This window comes from Zonotrichia leucophrys, chromosome 12, assembly GCF_028769735.1.
Source record: "Zonotrichia leucophrys gambelii isolate GWCS_2022_RI chromosome 12, RI_Zleu_2.0, whole genome shotgun sequence".
Taxonomy (NCBI): Eukaryota; Metazoa; Chordata; class Aves; order Passeriformes; family Passerellidae; genus Zonotrichia; species Zonotrichia leucophrys.
The window spans coordinates 14,511,168-14,530,276 of NC_088182.1; the positions used below are offsets into that span (position 1 = coordinate 14,511,168).

Here is a 19,109-nt window from a genome sequence, read left to right on the forward strand (position 1 = left end):
CCCTTCCAGCAAGATGTCAGTAGATCAGAGCCAGGCAATTATTCCCTGCAGTTGGTCAGACAGTGATCTGTGGAGGGATAGAATGTAAGAAACTAAAGATAGTGCAGAAGGTAGTCTCACACCTGAGGAGCTGCAGCTGTACAAATCACCAAAGATTAGGAACAGGCCTGCCCTTAATGGGCCACAGCTGTGTCCAATAAGAAGACGAGTGCTACAAAAGGGTTGGAGTTTGTTGGCTGTGCTGTGAGGAAGGAGTAAGTGCTGTGAGTAGGTGCCTATGAGAAATCACCAAGAAGGTATGGGAGTTTTGCAATAAGATGACAACAGTGATCAAGGAATTTCTTTGGTCTGGAAGTTGGAAGGGGTCTTTGTTTCTGCTGCACTGGGACCCAGCCAGCCAGGACAGTGCTTTTCCTCTCTGCAACTTTAATTAGGGCAAAGAAAGAACAAACTGTCACTATGAGCTGTTCCAACCAACTCCCTTCTTCTATCAACTGCCAACCATGATTTTATGTTTAATTATTTGCATTACATCATTTCTCTCGTACTAGGTGTTGTACGTAGCTAATGATGCAAAGCCTACCCCAGGTTTGGACACTGTACAGACTTCCCTGTAGGGCGGATGTACAAAAGTGTTTGAGGTGCTCAAGGAGGGGAAGCTGGCAAAGCCTCCCCTACCTTCTCCCCTTGGAATAGTAAGATATTTAACATACTAATTTAGCTTACTGATCAAAATGGAATAGTCATCTGCAGAAATAAAGCTTGCACAGGTTAGAAACTCCTTTGTGTCTTCTGTTCTCTGTTTGAACAGGACATTTCTGAGGGAGACCCTGTCCATGGGGCTATTCCTACTGGCACAAGGCCAGGCTGGGCACTGGGACAATTGTTCAGAAACCTTAGGCAAAGCAGAATCCATCAAACTCTTGGCTCTGCAGAGCATATAAGTCAAACTATCTCTTCTGAAGGTTCCTGGTTAACAAGAAGATCCCCCCGCTCCTAGAGCCTGTGGTCAGGGCTGGCTACTTGTCATTGTCCCAATGTTATTTCCACATCCTCACAGCTTGTCTGTGCACATGTATTTCCACTTGCTTTTTTATCGTGTTCTCCTTTCTGAGCTTCCCTTTAGACTGTTGATAAACTGTATTGCTTAATATGGGCGAGGGTGTTGGTTCTGGAGGGTCTGGCAGGGTTCCCTGCAGAGGAGCTATCACAGTGTGGTCTCATGGTCTATCAGCTGGGCAGTGGAGCTTGCTGGGTGCCTCCCAGCAGAGGTGTGCCTGCCAGCTGCTGTGCTGGGGGTGAAAGTGGGAAAGGATGTTCTGTGTACTGGTAGTAAATCTCTGAGCAAAGTGAGCTAGGAAAGGGATGGGCAGTGCTGGTGGCAGAGGAAGGTCAGCCTGACTTGCAGAGCCCCTGTGCTACACTTACCAAGTTGGGTCTGAAAGAGTGGAGAGGGAAATAATTTCTTCTCTGGCCTGTGTTGGTTCCTCTGCCCCCCCCCGCTCTCATGCAGGGCTGTGTGTGTAGTGTCTGGGAAGCGGAGCAGGGCAAGGCAACAGGTGCCCAAATGCTTTGTTCTTTCTCAGTCCTGTTGCCAGAGTTGAGGCCAGTTGTCTGTCACCTGGATCAAACCTGCCTTCCACCTGGTGGAAGCAAGGTGAGGGACTGGAGCTGGAATGCACCCTGATATTCCATGGCTAGCTGTACACTGCAAAACCCAGGAGCTGATGCTGCTGCCAGGAGATGCCCTTTACCCGTCTCTGGTGTGGTTGAGTCTGTCTGCACTGAAAAATGCTCTGCCTCCGGAAGAGGAAATGCAGGCCCTGCTTCTCTGAGATGCTGCAGGGTGGCCAAACATCCTCAACAGATAGAGATCATGTAATTCAGGTGGACCACTAAACTTTTAGGCAGCAATTAGCACTTATACAGTAACTCTGAGTCAGCTAATACATCTGGGTGTTGCCTTGGCATACTTCCGATGGCAAATCCTTCCTGTGTAGGCTTGATGTTCTTACATTCTCTGATGGCCTCTCAAATGCTCCACTTGGAAACTTGATCAAAAACCTGTGGTGATGCCAAAGGAAGATGTCCCATTAAATTCCTCAGTCTTCCTTTGGTCCTCTAAACCTGCAGATGATCCCAGGCAATTTCTTTGATGCCTTCTTCCCCAGTGGATGAAGTAATTACGACTTCTGTGCAGCAGGCTAATAGCTCTGAAGGCTTTAGTCAGGCTGATTAACAACCACTGTGTTTTAATAAAAAATGTTCTGGTAAATCATTCTGAATTGCAGCCCTAATTACTCTGCAGCCTGATGTGCAGCAATTGCAAAGCTAATAGGATCACCTGAATCCAGTTAATGAATCCTCTGTTATGGCTTGCTGTGACTCATAAGATGTGCAGTGTTTCTTCTGGTCTCCCCTGCCCTGTTCCATTTCCTGGTGAATATTTATGCTCTGTATGGCTGAAGGTAAGGGGGTGTGCACCTACACTCTGAATGAATTAACTTAAATATATGTGCATCCTTCCTCTCATTATTTCTAGGGACTTGTAAGGATCAAGAGCCTGGGCTTTTTGCTTTGGTCTCAAGGTGAGTTCACTCCAGAAGTCACCAATAGCTGCTCTTGCCTGGTAGTTCTTTTCAGGCTTACAGGTTTTGATGAGAAATCTGTTCAACCCTGTTCTCTGGTTCCCCAGCAGTACTCTGCATCTATGTTAGAGAGCAGAATTAGGAGAAACACTCTTCCTCCTTATTGCTAGCATTTAAAGGTGGTTTGTCCTGCATCAGAAAAGGAAAAAAAACCCCAAAACATTAAACTGAAAGTAATTTGTTTTGTTGGAATTCTTTCTTTAGGATTCAAGCCCTGGTATGTAGACACGTTTATGCTCCCTGGCCACCTCCACTCCCCTTTCAAAAGGAGCATTACATATTAACCCCAAATCCAAGATTTTTTCATCTTTTACAAGGTTGTAAAACTGGTGATTTAATTTTGGAAAGCTTTGGAGTGGGACTCTTGGCAAGAAGCACAGACCTACCAGTGCTTTTAGTTTTAAGGTGCCTTTTGCTTCTACAGGTGATTTAGGGCTTGTTGGCAGACTTGTGTTAAAGGTTTGGCCTCAGTCAGGGATAAACAAGGATTGTTTGAAAGTGGCCATTCAAGACTTCCCTCCTTGCCTTGCTCACTTCTTGTTCTAAATGTAATGTGCTTCTTACATAGATTTATAGGTTTAACTCCTTGTTTAGGCACACTATAAAATGTGCCTCTAACCATGCACCTTGTAACTACCATAATAGCAAGGAAGCCTGTCTGACGAATTCAGTGGCAGGAAGCAAAGTCAACATCTAAAGGATGTAATAAAGAGATTCAGGTGGGTAGGACACAGCAACATACCAGAGGAAAGACATGACACCAGTTACATTTCTGGTCCCATAGCTCCAGTGCTGTCCTTTGCTGGGCATAATCCAATGAACCATTTGTCTGAGCTCTCATGGTGCTGGGGCTCATGTAAAAATCCTGGTGTGAGGCCTGGGACTGGCTGTCCCCCAGCTGTGGGGGTACTCCTGTAGAGGGGAGGATGCATGGAGCAAATCTTTTCTGCTGCTCTCGTCACAGATGATTTCATACGTGGGTCAAGCTGAAAAACTCCAGCTCAATATGGGGGTGTTAACAGAGGATATTGGACTGGGGATTTTCAGAGGCTTCATTAAATTTCTGTCTAGGAACTTGAAGCCCTTGGGTAAGAGGGGGAAACTGCTAAATGATTCAAGTTTTGCAGTAAAGAGAGATAAATGAAGTTACAGTGGAACTGTACAAATATTTATTGCATGTTGGCAACAGATTTCAGGTCAGCCCTTTACAGCTGGAAGCAGACAATGACAATATATTTTTCTTTTAAGCAGAGTTTAGAGCAAAGAAAAATAAAAGGCCTGGATGATGCTTAGAAGGAGGAACAAATCTGAGCCTAGCAAATCTGCTTGTACATGATAAGACAAGGAGGGCAAGAGAGCAGAGGTGGTGCTGAAGGGTTTGTGTTGCTTTCCTGAGCATGAGAATTGCAGTATCAGCTCTGTAACTGCTCCTGCCTGGCTGGGACTTGCAAAAAATCTGTTGTAAATGATGGGCTCAATGTGGGAGGAAAGGAGTGCAGTTTATCTTAGATTTTTAAATATTATAGTGTCAGACTTCTGTGTGTTGGCCTCTCCCCTATAAGTTCAGAGCCTTTGAAGGCTCCTTTCATTTCTGGTGTTCACAAGCATTTATCCTCTGTGCTTGGCTCGGTAACTGGGATGGGATTAGGAATGCAGGAGCTGTAGCATTGTTAGATACCAGTTTTGATTGCCTGTGGTGGTTTTTTTGTTGCTGTCTTTGTTTGGTTTTCCTCTTTATGGAAGAAATGGGTAATGTGCGGTTGAAGTTCGCTTGACTCTGAGCTGCTGGATGCTTTGGCAGTGACATTAGCTTGGGGAGAGGGGGAATGCTCCACTCCTTCCCTCCCAGAGGCCAGAGAGGTTTTCTCATGGTGGGTGGGAGGAAGTCACTTCTCACTTCCTCCTCAGACAGAGCAGAGGTCTGCTGTCTCGCTTACATTTCCCTTAGTCCTGCTGACAAATATTTGTAATTTTGATGTTTTGGAAGCTGAGTGCTGGAAGATCAAAACTCACACTTGCTGGCTTTTGTGGAGAGTGAGAACTGGCTGCTTCCCACGTGTTGTCTGTGAGATAGCTTCACATGGCTGCTCTGTGCTTGGACAGTGTCTCGCCCTTCTGTGGGAGCTCTCCAGACAGGAGCTGGCAGGAAGCAGCATGGCTGTGTGCTGGGCAGAAGCAGCACGTGGGCACAGGAGGGATGGAGCTCACTCCTGTCTTCAGGGTGATGAGCAGACATGACAGAACATGGAGAGCAGCATGTGCTGGGTGTTACTGGTCAGCAGCAGACTCTGTCCTCCTGTCACATTCCAGTGGCTGACCAGACCCTGCCTAACCCACACTGTCACAGCTGAGCCTCTCCCACTTGATTCCAGCTCAGAGCAAGGCTGGAGAGGAAGCTGCCACAGTGGAGCTCCAAGCTCACTCTCTCTGAACTGAATGTGGGAGTTTTTGGCATGTCCTTGAGTGGGACAGAGATTTAAAATCCTTACCCTAACCTATGGGGAAACATTCAGGAGGCTTTCATCTCTGGAAAATGCACTGGGTTCTCTGGATGAAAGAGCTATTATTTACCTATCAACAACATAATCCCCCTCCCTCCTACAGATTGCAGGCAAGCTCCTGGGGCAAACGACAGTGTAATTAAGAACAAATATTTACTATGAAGGACTAGCTGAGGCCTGGCTGGGCAAGCAGCCATGAGCCTTGTCTGAACTTGCCTTCTGTTTGCTCCCCTTTGAAAGCAAGGAGTCAGTGTCTTTTGTCAGAGGAGTGTTTGTGAGGCATAAGATGGTGGGTTGGGCCTCTGAAGCAGCCAGGAGCTATCAGGCTGTTTGTTCCAAGCCTAGGAAATCCCCCACAACAGGAGTTCCTTGCATGCAGAGGCACTTCACTTTGCTGTTGAGGATGACTCTTAGGTATATCTGGTGTGTGACTGCACCTGGTGCCATGCCACAAGCAGTCTGTGGAAATACTTGCCAACTCTAAAATCCCAAATTAATTCTGTGTTCGTTTGTATCTACTTTCCCTTCTGATTTCTATTGCAACTCGAGGTTTTGCTTCCCAGGACTCAAGCCCTGGTGTGTAGATACAAGGGAGCCTGACTGCTGGAGAAAGCATGAACTTGCAAAATTGCTGGGACTGTTTCACAGCTCAGACTCACAGCCTACTCACCTGCCTTCTGCCACTCTGATCAACAGCAAGGAGGGGTGACAGGGTTCTTGCTCATCTCCTGGCAAGGCTGGGCAAGCTGAAATTTAATAAATAAGTCAATCGTGAGTAATAGAAACAATTGCAAGGATGTGGTGTGTGGTTCAACCAGCTATCACTGCTGTGGTAATACAACAAGGCATGTGATTAGACTGGGAAATTGCTGTAGCAATACCAAGATTTACAGCATGAGTCCCACAGAAGGAGTAGTCGTGAGAGACACACACAGACACTCAGAGCTTGCAAAAGGATATCTAGCAAAGTGTCTGAGCAAGGCCAGCATCCTCTTCCAGAGTGCTAAGGAGGCCATGGAAGTAACTGGAGAGATGCCCTGCATCATGCTGGGCATGTGCTTTAAAATAGTTACAACTTGTCAGAGTTTTTGAGGAATATGTCACCAGCTGGGCTGATTTAAAAGGTTGTTTTTGGTTTGTTCCTCTCTGTTGTAAGGATGGTCATGTATTATCAGCAGTGTGACAACTGGAACCAGGGTTTACAGAGGCCTGTGTTCCTGGGCTGAGCCTAGCATGCCTGGAGCTCTGACCTTTGAAAATTGCTTTATATGTTAGATATCTGGTTTGGGTTTTTAAATAAAATTCTTTGCTCCCAGAGAGAAAAGTTTATTTGAGGCTTTGCTCTGAATGACACATCTCGTTTTGTTTGGGAGTTTGGATGCAACACCAGGGAGAAGGAAGAGGTTATCCAGTACACAGGGTCTGGGAGGCCTGGGGAAAGGCTCTCAGCCATGGGCTAGGAAACCACAGAAGAGCAAAGAATGAGCTAGAGTGGCTCTTGCCCCTTAAGAAGGCAAGAACAGCTTCAGCAGTGCCATTTACTGTGGCTTTGCCAGTGCCCACCTCCTTTGGCCCTCAGTATATGCAGGGAGGACATGGCTGTGCAGCGACTGCAGCTCAAGTGTGGTGCCCAGTGTGTTAATGCTGGCAAACCCCAACTGAACTCAGAGCCTGAGTGGAACAAAACTTGCTTTCAGTTTTTCCCATTAAACCCATGCCATCCTGGCTTACGAGTATATGTGTTTTTTGGCTTCACTGTCCAAAAGAAACGCCAAAAAAGCTACTGGGTCTCTGGTTTGGCTTCTGCAAAGGTGTTGTCCATTCTGGTGTGTCTCGTGCATATGGGCTGTAGGAGGAGAGCCCTGCTTTTGTCATTGTTGCCAGCGAGCCAGACATCTACAGTCCCTCTGCCAAGCTTGTTCTGCTGTTCAAGAATTCTGCTTGATTTTCAAAAGGAAGTTGATTTTTAAAGCTGCCTGGAGTATGTGCTGTGCTTTCTGAAAGAGAAGTAGGCGATGAAGTTATGGTCAGAGAAAATATGTGTTGGTTCTTTCAGGGAATGATTCCTGCCTTGTGTTGATTCTCACTGTTGTCATTCTTTCATGGTCACATTTGCTCATTGGCAGGTTGAGGGAAGCATGTCTTTGGAGAACTGTGCCCTGAAAAGGTGAGTGCTTGCAAGAATGCCTTGGATGAGACCTTGTTCCCTTGGCTAGTAGAGGATCCTGAAGCCAGATAGGCTGCTGGACAGAGTTTGTATCCAGAGATCTGCATCATCCTATTGCAGCAAAGCAGTAATCAGGACTAGGGAGACTATCTTTTAAAATTGTGTTTGGAGTTTTGTATCAAAGAAAAGTCTGTGCCTGGGACTATGCATACACTGGAGAATGTCCTCATTTCCTTAAACTTAACATTTTAAATAGTTTAGAGACAAGTTTAATAATTATCATTTGAAAAGCACCTAAGGAAAGGACTCAAGATATTCTTTTCTGTCTGACATTACAAAGAGACTTTCACACCTTATCTCCAGGCACTGCCAACTTGTGTTGTGTCTTTTGTGATAGTTATCAAACAGATAGAGTAGGTATTTCCTAGCACTGCAGGCACCCACCAGACATTGAGATGAAGCACCCAAAGGAACCTGAGAAGACTCAGGATGGCCAGAGAGGCAAGTGGGAGCTGCAGGTTGCTGAGGCTTGCACATTCCTACACTTAGCTGGTGAGGAAGAGTTAACTCACTTCTGTCTGAGCTGAGGCTGGAAGCAGAGGTTGATTGACTGAACATTAGAAATCCTCTCTTCATGCCAGGTGTAACAAGGATCATCTGGTAAAAATGTGTGTCTGCCTGAGACAGATCTGCCTTAGACATGCATTAGCACGAATGGAGTTTGCTGTCTGCTGGAGGAGCCAGGTCCCCAGTTGAGCAAAGCCTAACGGAAACTGGATCCAGTCCAGAATGTCTGGATGGCATATGATATTTACTGAAATATGGCATTGCTTGTGTAAGCAGCACACCCTTCTCCCTCACTCTGGAAACCATCTGGGCTTCATGTGTGAGTGGTTGAAAACCAGAGCAGGAGAGCATCTGATGCTGTGTGGCTCCTGTGATGTGTTTCCCACTCTGGCCCCCCTGCCTGGGTGTCCTTGAATTTGCCAGCATGAGAGTCTCAGCCATGCCCCAATGTCCTCTTCACCTAGTGAGGGTTTTTTCCCTGTGCTCTGCAGTGGTTGTAAACGGAGTATGGTTGTATGAGGAGTTTGCACAGGGCTTTTCCTGACAGAGTAGGAGGCAAACTCTCTTGCCTCAGCCAGGGTACAATCATTTTGCTGGCCAGCTCTTTCATTTCTAGCTGGGTCCACAGCCAGTAGCTTTATTGACTCTACTGATTTTTATACAAGCTGGACTAAAAGCTCCTGGGAACAAAAAAGGATTATTTGGCTTGTCTGTGGTCTTGCATAGCAAGTGTTTCTTCCAAATGTAGCTGAGCACCCTTAGCAGAGACTTGGGACTGGGCAGAGCCTCCTGTCCTTGACACAGCCAGGCTAAGAAATAATTTGTCCAATTGCTGTGTTAAAAAGGCAGGAGGGGACAGGGAAGTACAAAAAATAATGCAGGTTTAGCTATGCTTTTCTTTAGCTTTTGGGAGGGGGGTTAGTTAAAGGTAGGGACTTCTGGGGTGGGGTTAGGGTTTCCTCTGCTGTTTTCAAGGCTTTCCTTGTAGCTTCCTCTCTGTCTGTGTATGCGCACTCTGTGGGTTTTGTTTCTTAGAGGGAGCATCATATGACAGCCCCAGCATCTCTGATCTTTCTGGCAGACTGATCCCTCTTCCTTCCTGAACTTGATAAACAGTCCAAGAAACTGTGCCTGTGTATGAGTGCAAATACGTCTTTCAGAGACCACAGCTTGTTTCTCCATTCTTGGTGTGGTTTTTCTATCCTTCCGTCACAGTTTCTGGTGCTTCTCTGCTTTGCTCTCCCATCTCCCCTCCTGCTGCGGTTTACCTGCTGCTGCCTGACTTGAAGATATGGGTGATATGTGAACAATCTGTTCCTGAGAATTCTGCCTTGTGCTCCCTGGCCTTGCACCCTGATGGCACAGGGTTTCTGAGGTGGTGGTCAGGGTTTCAGGCCCTCTTGTCAAGACTTTGCAGGGTTTTCTGAACTCTCCCTGCTCGTGCAGTGCTGGCAGTGGTTGCTGTGGTTTTCAGGTTATCCAGGTGGCCAGTGCAGGCAGATGCTGTTGGAAGAGGAAAGCCTTCTCTGTGTGTCTGTGCAAAGCACTGTGGCACAGCAGAGCTCTGGTTCAGAGCAGGACTCTGATGTGGTAGCACAATGTGAATTGTTCCCAGATCCAGCTGTCTTTGGCCTAATGTGGCTGAAATACAGAGAGCCACTGAAGCAGCTTCCCTTGCTTCCAGCCCCAGCAGCTTGTGCTTTTGTGGCCAAAGGAGCTGGCTCCATCTACATTACTGCTGCTGGGAAGTGGAAATGCCCTGTGTGCAGATACACATCAAGATCCAGGAGGGTCTGGAGGCCTGACCTTTGTACCTCTACTCAGAGAAGGTCTTGTGGGCTGGGACCTACTGGATGGCCTTAGAGCTGTGCAATTCCTTGGGCTGAGGGGTGCATTTTCCTCAGTTCCTGAAGTAGTGCACATTTGAACTTCATTATCCTCTCTAGGTCATTGCCAGTCTGAGTTGCCAGACCCAGACTGGACTAACCTTGGGCTGTCTTCTGCTCCTCCAACTGAGTATGCCCCCTCCCTTCCTCGAGTGTATCTGATGCTTGAGAATTGTTGTGTGCTCGTCCCCATCCTCCAAGGTAGGAGAAAAGTTCCCACTTCTGTGTTCTCTTCCTGTCTCTTGGAGTCTTGGAGACATCCAGCAGCTTGGTGTTCAGCAGCAGCATTAAAACAGGTCACTTCACTATGGAGGTACCTTTTCTGCTCCCTCCCTTCCTTTTTCCTGCTTTGGCAGATTGCCTGGTCTGATTGGCTGCATTTTGATTCATCTCTGCTATTTAATCTCCTCCCTGGAGAAAGATGGGCAGGAGAGATGCTGTTGCTGCCCTGAGGTAGGAATCAAGAGCTGTGGAGTGTTATTTCATTCAGTCCCAAAAAGCCCTCTAACAGCACAGAGGACATGTTGTGCTGCACTGAAAGGCGGCTTTGAGGGATCATGTAATCTGCCCTCCCCTGGCCTTGTGCTGTCTCTTGCTGTAGGGCTGGAATCAAAATACCATCTCAGATACTGCAGCCCAATTGATTGGAGCTGTTTCAACCAATTCCATCTCTGTGTTCTGGAGGAAGACCTTTCTTTCCTCCTTCCCCATCCTGGTCAGATAACATCCAGGAAACTTGCTGTCCAGATGATAGGTTCTTCTTTTGCAGGGAGGTGACCCTGTGAAGGAGACAAACCGCTTTCTAGCAAGCGGGAATGGGTGGGCTAAGGATGCTGGAGCAGGAGAGTGATAGGAGGGAGCAGATGAAATTATGTCCTCCATTTCTTTCAGCCAGAAGGGTTGTCAGGGTCCAAGGGTTGGAATACAGATGAGCAGCTGTGAGGCACAGGCTGGAAAGAGCTTTTTTTGTTCATGCTGAATAACACTTGGTGCATTGGCTGCCTGTGTCTAGCTGTAGCTGTCTTATAGGGATGAAAGCTGTGCCCTGTTGTTTTTTCTCATCCTGTTTCCCTGGAACTTTCTACTGGAATGATGCTTCCTTAGGCTGAGCTGCCTCTGGGGTCTGTCTCAAGGGATACTGACTAATGACATGCACTGAGCTTTAGAGCAGTGGGGTTTGGCCTCTTCTCTCACCTATAGAAAGGTGGTTTTCTTTCTGGTTTGCCATGGCTCAGAGCTCTGATGTTAGTTGAGTACTCCTCCATGTTGCCTGTGTCCCTTGGCAGGAAGGGAATGGGATGAGAGCTCCCAGTGAATGTGTTAATTTCTCCTGGGCTGTCTCTCTCCAAGGTCACTCTCTTGCAATTGCATGTATATGGGTGGTCCCTCTATCTAGCTGAGAGCTCTTGGAAGCTCACCAGGAGAAAGACCTCGTGACTGTGAAATACAGAGCCTTTATACAGCCATCTCCAATGCTGTGCTTTACCAGAACACAGCCTCCTGGGGCAGGTCTCTGAAGGGAGCCAAGTCCTACATCCAGCTTAATTTCTTCTGACCACTGCTGTCCTAAACCAGCTCACATATCAAAGGCCTGTTGAGAGCAGGGTCCTGTGATCCTTTTTCACTCTAAGCATTTTTTTCTGCAGTTGGGAGTGCCTGGTCTTTTCAGAGAATGGTGGAAGGAGGTAATGCCCTCAGCCTTGGCTATGGCTGGGCTCCCTCCTGATGCTCTGTACAATCTTCAGCACCCCAGTGTTTGGAGGAAGTTGACTGCAACTTTATTTACATGCCATGGGTGGGGATATAATAAAAGGAAGTGAAGAAGCCCACACTAACAGCAATGGCTTTTCTTTGTCACCAGCAATGCTGTGAGTCTGGCCTCACTAAAAAGCAAATACTGAATGGCCAGCTGCCATCCCATCTTGGGCTCTGGCTGTACTCTCTTGTCTGGAGAGAGGAGCAGCATCAGGCCCATTTGCTCACTGCAGGTCCTGCTGCACGGCAGTGGGAATGATGTGAGGCTGCTCCCCAGGAATTAGCCCTGCATGAGGCACGTATTTAACCACAGAAGGTCGGGCTCTCCCAGAGTTCTCAGAGTAAGACCCCCTCCCCTTTCCAGATGCTGGAATGTCTCTGAAGAATTCTCACTCTGGATAGACTTTATTTAACTGCTTGGCCTCTGCCCAAGGGAGTCTGTGTGGCTTTATGGGAACGGAGTTTTAGTTGAGCAGTGAGTGTTGCACACATTTGAACATGTGTACCCAGTGGATCATTCAACTGGGGATGGAATTGCACTGTTGACCACAAATCTTTGTGCATATGCATTGATTGCACTTATCTGTAAAGTTATAATCTCTGCTTGGTTAAAGCTTCAGGTGTTATACATCTGCTTGTTATTCTCTGTGCTCTGTGATGGTCTGCTAAGCCACCTCCTGCCCTGCTGCATGCTTGTCTTGATTCTCTTGTGCCTCCCACCCAGCTGGAAAGTGGCTGTGTCACTGGACCTTGCTACCCAGCTGTGTTTTGGGAAAGAAGTGATTTCCTTGGGGTGTCTGAGGCTGGTGGAGCAGCAGGACTGAGGACCCAGACTCTCTCCTTGGCATCCAGAAAGGATCATGATTGTTCTCTGGCTCCCTGAAAGGAGGTATATGCCTGTGTCTGTAGGGAGATACACTACATCTGACTTCCAAGAGAACAATTGTGTTATTAGTCTTTCTCCTAAATGGATGGGAGGAAAACAGGATGAAGAGAGATGAAGAACTCTGAGAACTAAAAGTTGGTATGAGACTGGTAAAGGCCTCTTATAAATGCAGGGCAACACTTCAGGGTGTTTCAGTCACGCAGGGAAAGGGAGCATGTAAAAATAGTCTGGGTGCAGTTGACGGGTTGTGCATCCCCTGCTCTGAGAAAGGTGGTGTAAGTTCTATGTTTGATATTCTGGAAAAGCATCCTTGTGGTGTAGGACTTATCAAAGTTTCAGGTCATTTTCCAGTCCTACCCTGAGCTGCTGTGTGACCTTGTGGAACCTCTCTGTTACCTCTCCTTGTCTCTCCTTGGCTGGATCTGTTCTCTCCATGGCAGCAGCCTCTCTTGCTCTTAAGGCTTTCTGCCAGAGCACAGCTCTGGTTTTGAGGTGGTAAAAACTCACAGTGTTTGTGGCTAAAAGCTAAAGCTTCCAAAGGGTCTGAGCTTCCTTTCATGTGTTCCAGGGAGGCAAATCTGGGAGGGAAGGGGAAGATGTAAGGGAAAGTTTTGGCTGTAAAATGGAACAGCATAGGGTTTTTTTATTCAGGGCTTTTGTGGGCCAAGCAAGGCCTCAAGTGCTGCTAGTGCTTCTCTCTGTCAGCTTCTTCCATTGGAAACTCCAGTTCCTTTCTCTTGTCTATCTTGGACAAATAACTGCTGTCCCAGCACCTGCAGGAATACCAGAGGGAAAGTGTTCTCTTCTTTTCAGACTGGCTGGGCACACAGGGCTCATTTACAGCTTGCTGGTGTGTGGTAGCTGTTCAGAGAGCTGACTGGGCACTGCTTCCTTGCATGAGCAGAGGGAAGCCAGGCTCCAGAACATAAAAAAGTAAAGGAGAAGGGATTTGTGTGGCAGATGAAGGCAGCTGATGTGCCAGTGCTGGCGGTACAAAGGTGTTCAGTGGATCCTAAGCTGCAGAAAGACAGACTGCTCAGCCTCCTAACTATGCTGGTTTTGTCCAGGCCTCTCCAAACAATTGTTGGGCACTCCTACTTCAGAGAAGTCCTCAGAAACAGATACTTCAGGGAGGGAAATTTAACCTGCCACGAGTTTGAGGCTACAAAGTAAATTAGTGGTGTGGTTTGAGATATGACCAGAAGATGTAATTTCTCCATCTGCACTTGGGCACTGCTAGGTACCACTAATTTTCTAGGGACGGACATTAAATTGAAAACCAACTCTGTTCTTGCATCCCATCCAGCTCTTCTTCATGCAACCTCTTACAGCGCTTTTAGAAGGAATAGGGAACTGGTAGTGGTAAGAATGCCAAAAGGAGAAAAGGCAGGGTGTGAAAACACACTGGTAAACAGGAGGAATAATATGAACAGCAACAAGGTTCCCAGGAGGCCACTGGTGTGCTCAAACCACTCACTGGGGCACCAGCAGCCTTTGATGGAACTTTGGTAGGACTAGAGAAACAAAGTGCACAGTTGTCCTAACCCACAACCCTTGTGAAAGTGGCAGAAGGAGAACTTGTCTATAGCCAAGCTGTTTTTTCAAGTGACACAGCTTTTAGGTGTTTCTGGAAACATGACAGGTTTCCCTCTTGCTCTGTGGGATCCCCTCATTGATGATAGAATTCAGGCAGTGTTAAATGGCACTGTGGTCAGTGTCACAGTCAGCTGGGCTCCCTGCAGGGCCTTCAAAGGGAGAGAGAGTTGCCTTTGGACATGAAAGGGCTGACTTTGCAACAACACCTGAGCTTTTGCTCAGCAGGCCCCTCTCATCTGAGTCTGAGAGGTGTATGCACATGCTGTGGTGGTGATTGAGGCCAGATGGGTGCTCAGACCTGGCTGTCCCCCACTTGCCCTGCCATCAGGTGTTGGGGTATTGGCTTGGGCAAGACGCTGTGGATTGGTGAGTTTAACACAGGCTCAGACATGGGGGACAAAGAGCTCCCCCATTTCTGCCTCTCCCTAGGGCCCTGCTCTGACAGGCAGTGCTGTGCTGTCCAAGGTCTGGAGTCCTGGGGCTGCTCCAAGGCCGCCAGCCTTGCAGAGGAGAAGATGGTTTTGTTTAGCTTGCTTATATGAAGAAATAAGTCTGTCAAACTAGGGATCTGGAAAAGAGGTGGGAGCAGGAAGTCTTCCTGTTGGCATTTATTAGAAGGGAAATGAATGGTTTACGTTCAGGGGGCCCTGCTGGATGTGCAGTGCTCAGGGACAGTGGTCTGGTGAAAGCCTCCTGACTTCTTGAGTCCGTGGTTAGAATGTGATCTGGAATGAGCAAGAAAGGGCTAAATATAGAAGCTGCTGGCTCCCATCCTGCAATGGTGGCTCTGCCCTCACTGCAGTCCTGGAGGCTGCAAGTTCTGCCTATTGTTCCGGTCACATTCTTGTGTCCCACGATGGGGCCTCTGTGATGGAATAAAATGAAGAGAAGCAGATGGGAAAACAATAACCCAAGGAACAGGCCCTGAGCTTTGCTGGAAGCTTCCAAAAACCCATAAATCCCCAAATGCATTTGTGCTGGATTAGGGAACTGAAGCAAAGCAAGAGCCAAGTACTTTATTTCCTGTATCCATGTGCTCTTATTGCCCAGAGAAAACTATCTAATGGGGGGGCTCTACCTTGCAATAAATTATTGTAGTGGCAACTCTGTTTTCTCAGAATTTTAATTAAGGCAACTTCCCTATCTGCCCTTTCTCTACACTCCCTGACCATTTTGTCTTGCAGGCTGAGGGATGAAGTGACCCCACCTTTTCATCCTGCTCCTGTACTACTGAGCTGGCTGCAAACAAAACACAGTGGGAGCCTTGCCAGGCAATGGTGTGGTTCCCCTGAGGTGCTGCTAAGTGCTCTACAGAAAGGAACTGGTGACCGGGAGGCTCTTGGAAGGAGAGAGAAACTGGTAAGCACCGGGCAGGGAATATGACCTGCCCGAAATACATTGGGTAATCATGAAGGTGTCAAAGTGATTGGAAGTCCTAAAACAGCTACAATTTCTTTCTCTTTGTATTTGAAGTGCAGATTGTTATCTGTAGTATCCCTTCCTTAAGTGCATGCCCATGCAAATCCCTCTGCAGCAGGCAGGCAGGATGATTCCAAAGGTGAATGAAAGAATTTGGTACTTTCTGTAGAACTCTGCTTTACCTTGCAAAAAGCAAACAATTTGTTTACTCACCTACCTGTCTGCGAAATTGCTTTGCTCACACTCAGCCAAAAACTACAACTTCTTTCCCTGACAGCCTACTTGCTGCTGGCTCTTGAGATGGAGCAGGTCCCCAGGGGATTACACCAATTTTGCAATTGGCCCAGGGGAAGAGGGAGGCTCTGCTTTGGGGGGCAGGGGACAGGATACAGAGTGATGTGAAATGAGCTCTTCATTTGAACCAACCATCTTGTGAAACCTCATCTTTTGGATCTGAGGCAGGAAGAGCTGCACAGGCTGAATCTGTGCTGTTACAGCATGGGAGCTAAGTTATTTAAAGCCAGGAGGGATCTATGTACCAGCAAGCTTCATCCTTGTTAAAATTCCACTTCTCTACTCCTAATCCTTTCCCTAAGCATGGATTCTTTCAGTCACCTTCCTCCCTGATATGTTTGCTCTTTCCAGCCACTGCCCATGTTAAACATCTGTTCTGCTCTGAATGGACAGATGCAAGGAAAGGAATGGTGAAACTTTTCATGAGCTGGAGTGGTCCAAAGCTACTGAAACATCCAGGTTCACATTCTGTTTAATGGCCTTTGAATTAGGCTTGGTGTTACTCAGGTGGTTTAATTTGCAGGACACAGGTTTTCTGTGTGGCTGGTCACTGTACTGGGGGTATTTTGAACAGAGAGATGTGTACTCTGGGATTGTAATTATATAGTTTGTTAACTTTATTGCTCCTTTCATTTGAGTGGGAAGTTTTTTTCATTGAAATTATAGAGTGTTTATGCCCTTCTGTTCTTTGTGTACCTAAACCACATAGGAACCTCCAAGTTCCTGGTAAGAAGTGAACTTGCCATTGATGCAAACCACTGTGTTGTGCACAGGAAGGTGCAATGCTTCCTTTGACCAGGTGTTGTGTAGCCAAATTTGTTTCATGTCCCACGTGTCCTGCTGTGCTGCAGCACTGTGGTGCAGCTGATGTGCTCTTGTGTCTCTGTTTCTACAGCTGGGGATAAGGAGCACACCTGACAAAATGTATTTCAAAGGCAGAGAGAGTCAAATGGAACTGGTTCCTGCTCCAGTTAATGTGTTTACTTGGAGGACTGTCCTTAGAAAGAATGCTGAGGACAGGGAACTGCTCCTACCAGCCCAGTGGTGCTACAGGAAATGAATGTTTCTGTTTTGTTACCCACCTTGGTTTTAATTAGGGCAAGCCCTGCTTCCTGCTGAACAAGGGACCAATGGAGGTGGATTTCATGAGGGACATGAAATATGTCCTCCTCTCTTTGAGCTTGGAGCCACTGACAGCCTTTTCATGCCATCTGAATGGGATGTGGGAGGAAGCAAGGGAGGAGGAAAAAGACTCCAGGCTGATTTTCTCTTTTAGAGTCTGACTCCCATTCCTGTTGTCCCAGGGGAGAGTGGTTTAAACCACCAGTCAATGACCTTTTCTCAAATGCAAAGCAAATATTTTCTCAGCAGACAAGCCATTGTGAAAGCAACAGTAGGGGAGGTGGCAGGTTATCTGTGGATAGGTTGGGTGCCAGGGTGGATGACACCAGGAAAGCCAGCACAGAGACCTCCTGACTCAAAGAAGGAACTGTCTGGGCTGCACAGAGTGGGAAGAGCGGAGTTGGCTCACACAATGAGGAATAACAAAAGAAAGGCAGGGTCTTCAGTAGGTATGAGGTCTCTAGCTCAGAGGTAAAGGAAGGAGGGAATTCTCCATGTTTCATTGTCTCACTTCCAAGGCACCAGCTAAAGCCTTTTGGATATGTGTAGGTAAGAGTCCAGTTGGTCAAATGCAGTTACTGTTGAAAGATAAAACACCAGACCAGCACATAGTAGGGCATAAATGGTTGAATCTTCAATTAATCTGCACATGTGGAAGCAAAATGGTTGAGCTTGAATGGAGTATTGAATTCCATTTGGGTGGGATGATGTTCAGTAATGCCTCACTGCAGTGTTTTGTTTTGGAAAAAAGCTGGAGTAATTGAATTCTTTCTTAACATTGAAGCTATTCCGTAATTTGCAATTTGAAAGTGCAGCTTGGGGGAGCTGATTGCATTTCTCAGTGCCTGATCCTGAAAGTGAACTGATCGATTTCATGAGCCAAACTGAGTGTGAACAGAACTACCTTCACATTCAGAGCCCTACAAGACCCCTTGGCCCTCAGGAACACAGCAGCTGGAGGGAGCTGGGAGGTCTCTGCTGTTAGGACAGGGGCTCTTGGCTAAGAGTAACCGGGAGTGATTGCTTTGTATTGTATTGTCTGTACTGCAGGAAGAAGGAACATTTTCTTATGTGCTTTTTGAAAGCATTTAAACTTGCTCTAGCTCAGCATCAGAATGCCCATCCCATTTTTGATATCCCACTGGCGTCAAGTCCTCTTCCATGCAGTTTTGAAGTAGATTCTCAAAGGATGGTTTTGCCCTAGGTATGGGTAGTTTGGTTTGCTTTGCAGCTCCACACTGTCTCAGAACGAGTTTATCTTGAAGCAGGAAGGATTCTTGCTGCAGTCCCTCGAGGTTTCATTGTGCTTGTCCCTGTACAGTCACAGCCTTTAGCTGGAGGCGTTCACTTTTTGGAAAGAGTAGTCAAAGGAGTGACTTGCCCCAGGGTGCAGAGGTGCCTGGGGAGGCACCTGAGAGTAGACTGCAGCTCTGCAGTGACTGGAGCCAAAGGCTCAGCCATCAGCAGCCTCCTCCCTGCTTCCTCAGGGAGCCCAAGCCTCACCCAGCACTTGTGTTGTAGATGCCTCTGCAATTTCTGGTTACAGCCTGCGAATGACCAGGTTTGTGGGTCCTTTAGCAGTTGTTTGGCTCCTGCAATGGAGAACAGGCAGAAAAGGATTGAGGTTTAGCTTGTTCTGTTTATAACTCTAAGCACCTACCCAGGTACAGCATCCCTTCAATTCTGAGACAGGTTCTCCACCTTCCTGTTATTGACCCACACTTGTAAATCAGGAGAATCCTTTTTCTTGACTTTTTTTGTTGGCAAGTGAGTAATGCCTAATGTTTCCTTCAATATTATATTGATGCATATGTATTTTTCAAAAATAATAGCTACTGTCCAGTCCATTCTGCCCCTTCCCATATAGCAAATTAATCTTTCATATGTTTGGCCGAAAAAGCAGCTGTGCATGAGACAGACACAGGGCAATGGCAAATCCAGCCCATGATGTATGTTAGCAGTAGGAATAGCTTCCCCCTTTCTCCTGCTCCCTGTCTTTTCTGACAAAAGTAATGGAAAGTTAAAAGAATTTGTTAACATATGATGGATATTTAAAGAAACACTTCTTCCTGTAAAGTGTGTGCACGGTTATCAACGTTGTAAGGAGAGCATTTTGTCTGGCTCCTGAATGATGGGAACTCATAACGCAGTAAATTACACCAATATAGAAGTTAATGTACTTGGCTTTAACATGGATATTTTACTGTTATTATCACGATCAAAAGTGACATACATCACTGTGACATGTACCCAGAATGGAAAAAAAAC

General features: G+C 46.9%; 1 long non-coding RNA gene across 1 annotated transcript in view; it reads left to right on the forward strand.

Moving 5' to 3' along the window:
• The first annotated feature begins 267 nt into the window (after positions 1–267).
• Positions 268–19,109, forward strand: part of LOC135453353 (uncharacterized) — a 42,161-nt gene continuing 23,319 nt past the window's right edge. Inside the window, exons 1-2 of the long non-coding RNA XR_010441848.1 lie at positions 268–296; positions 15,191–15,365. This is a non-coding gene — a long non-coding RNA (uncharacterized LOC135453353). The remainder of the gene's footprint in view (positions 297–15,190; positions 15,366–19,109) is intronic.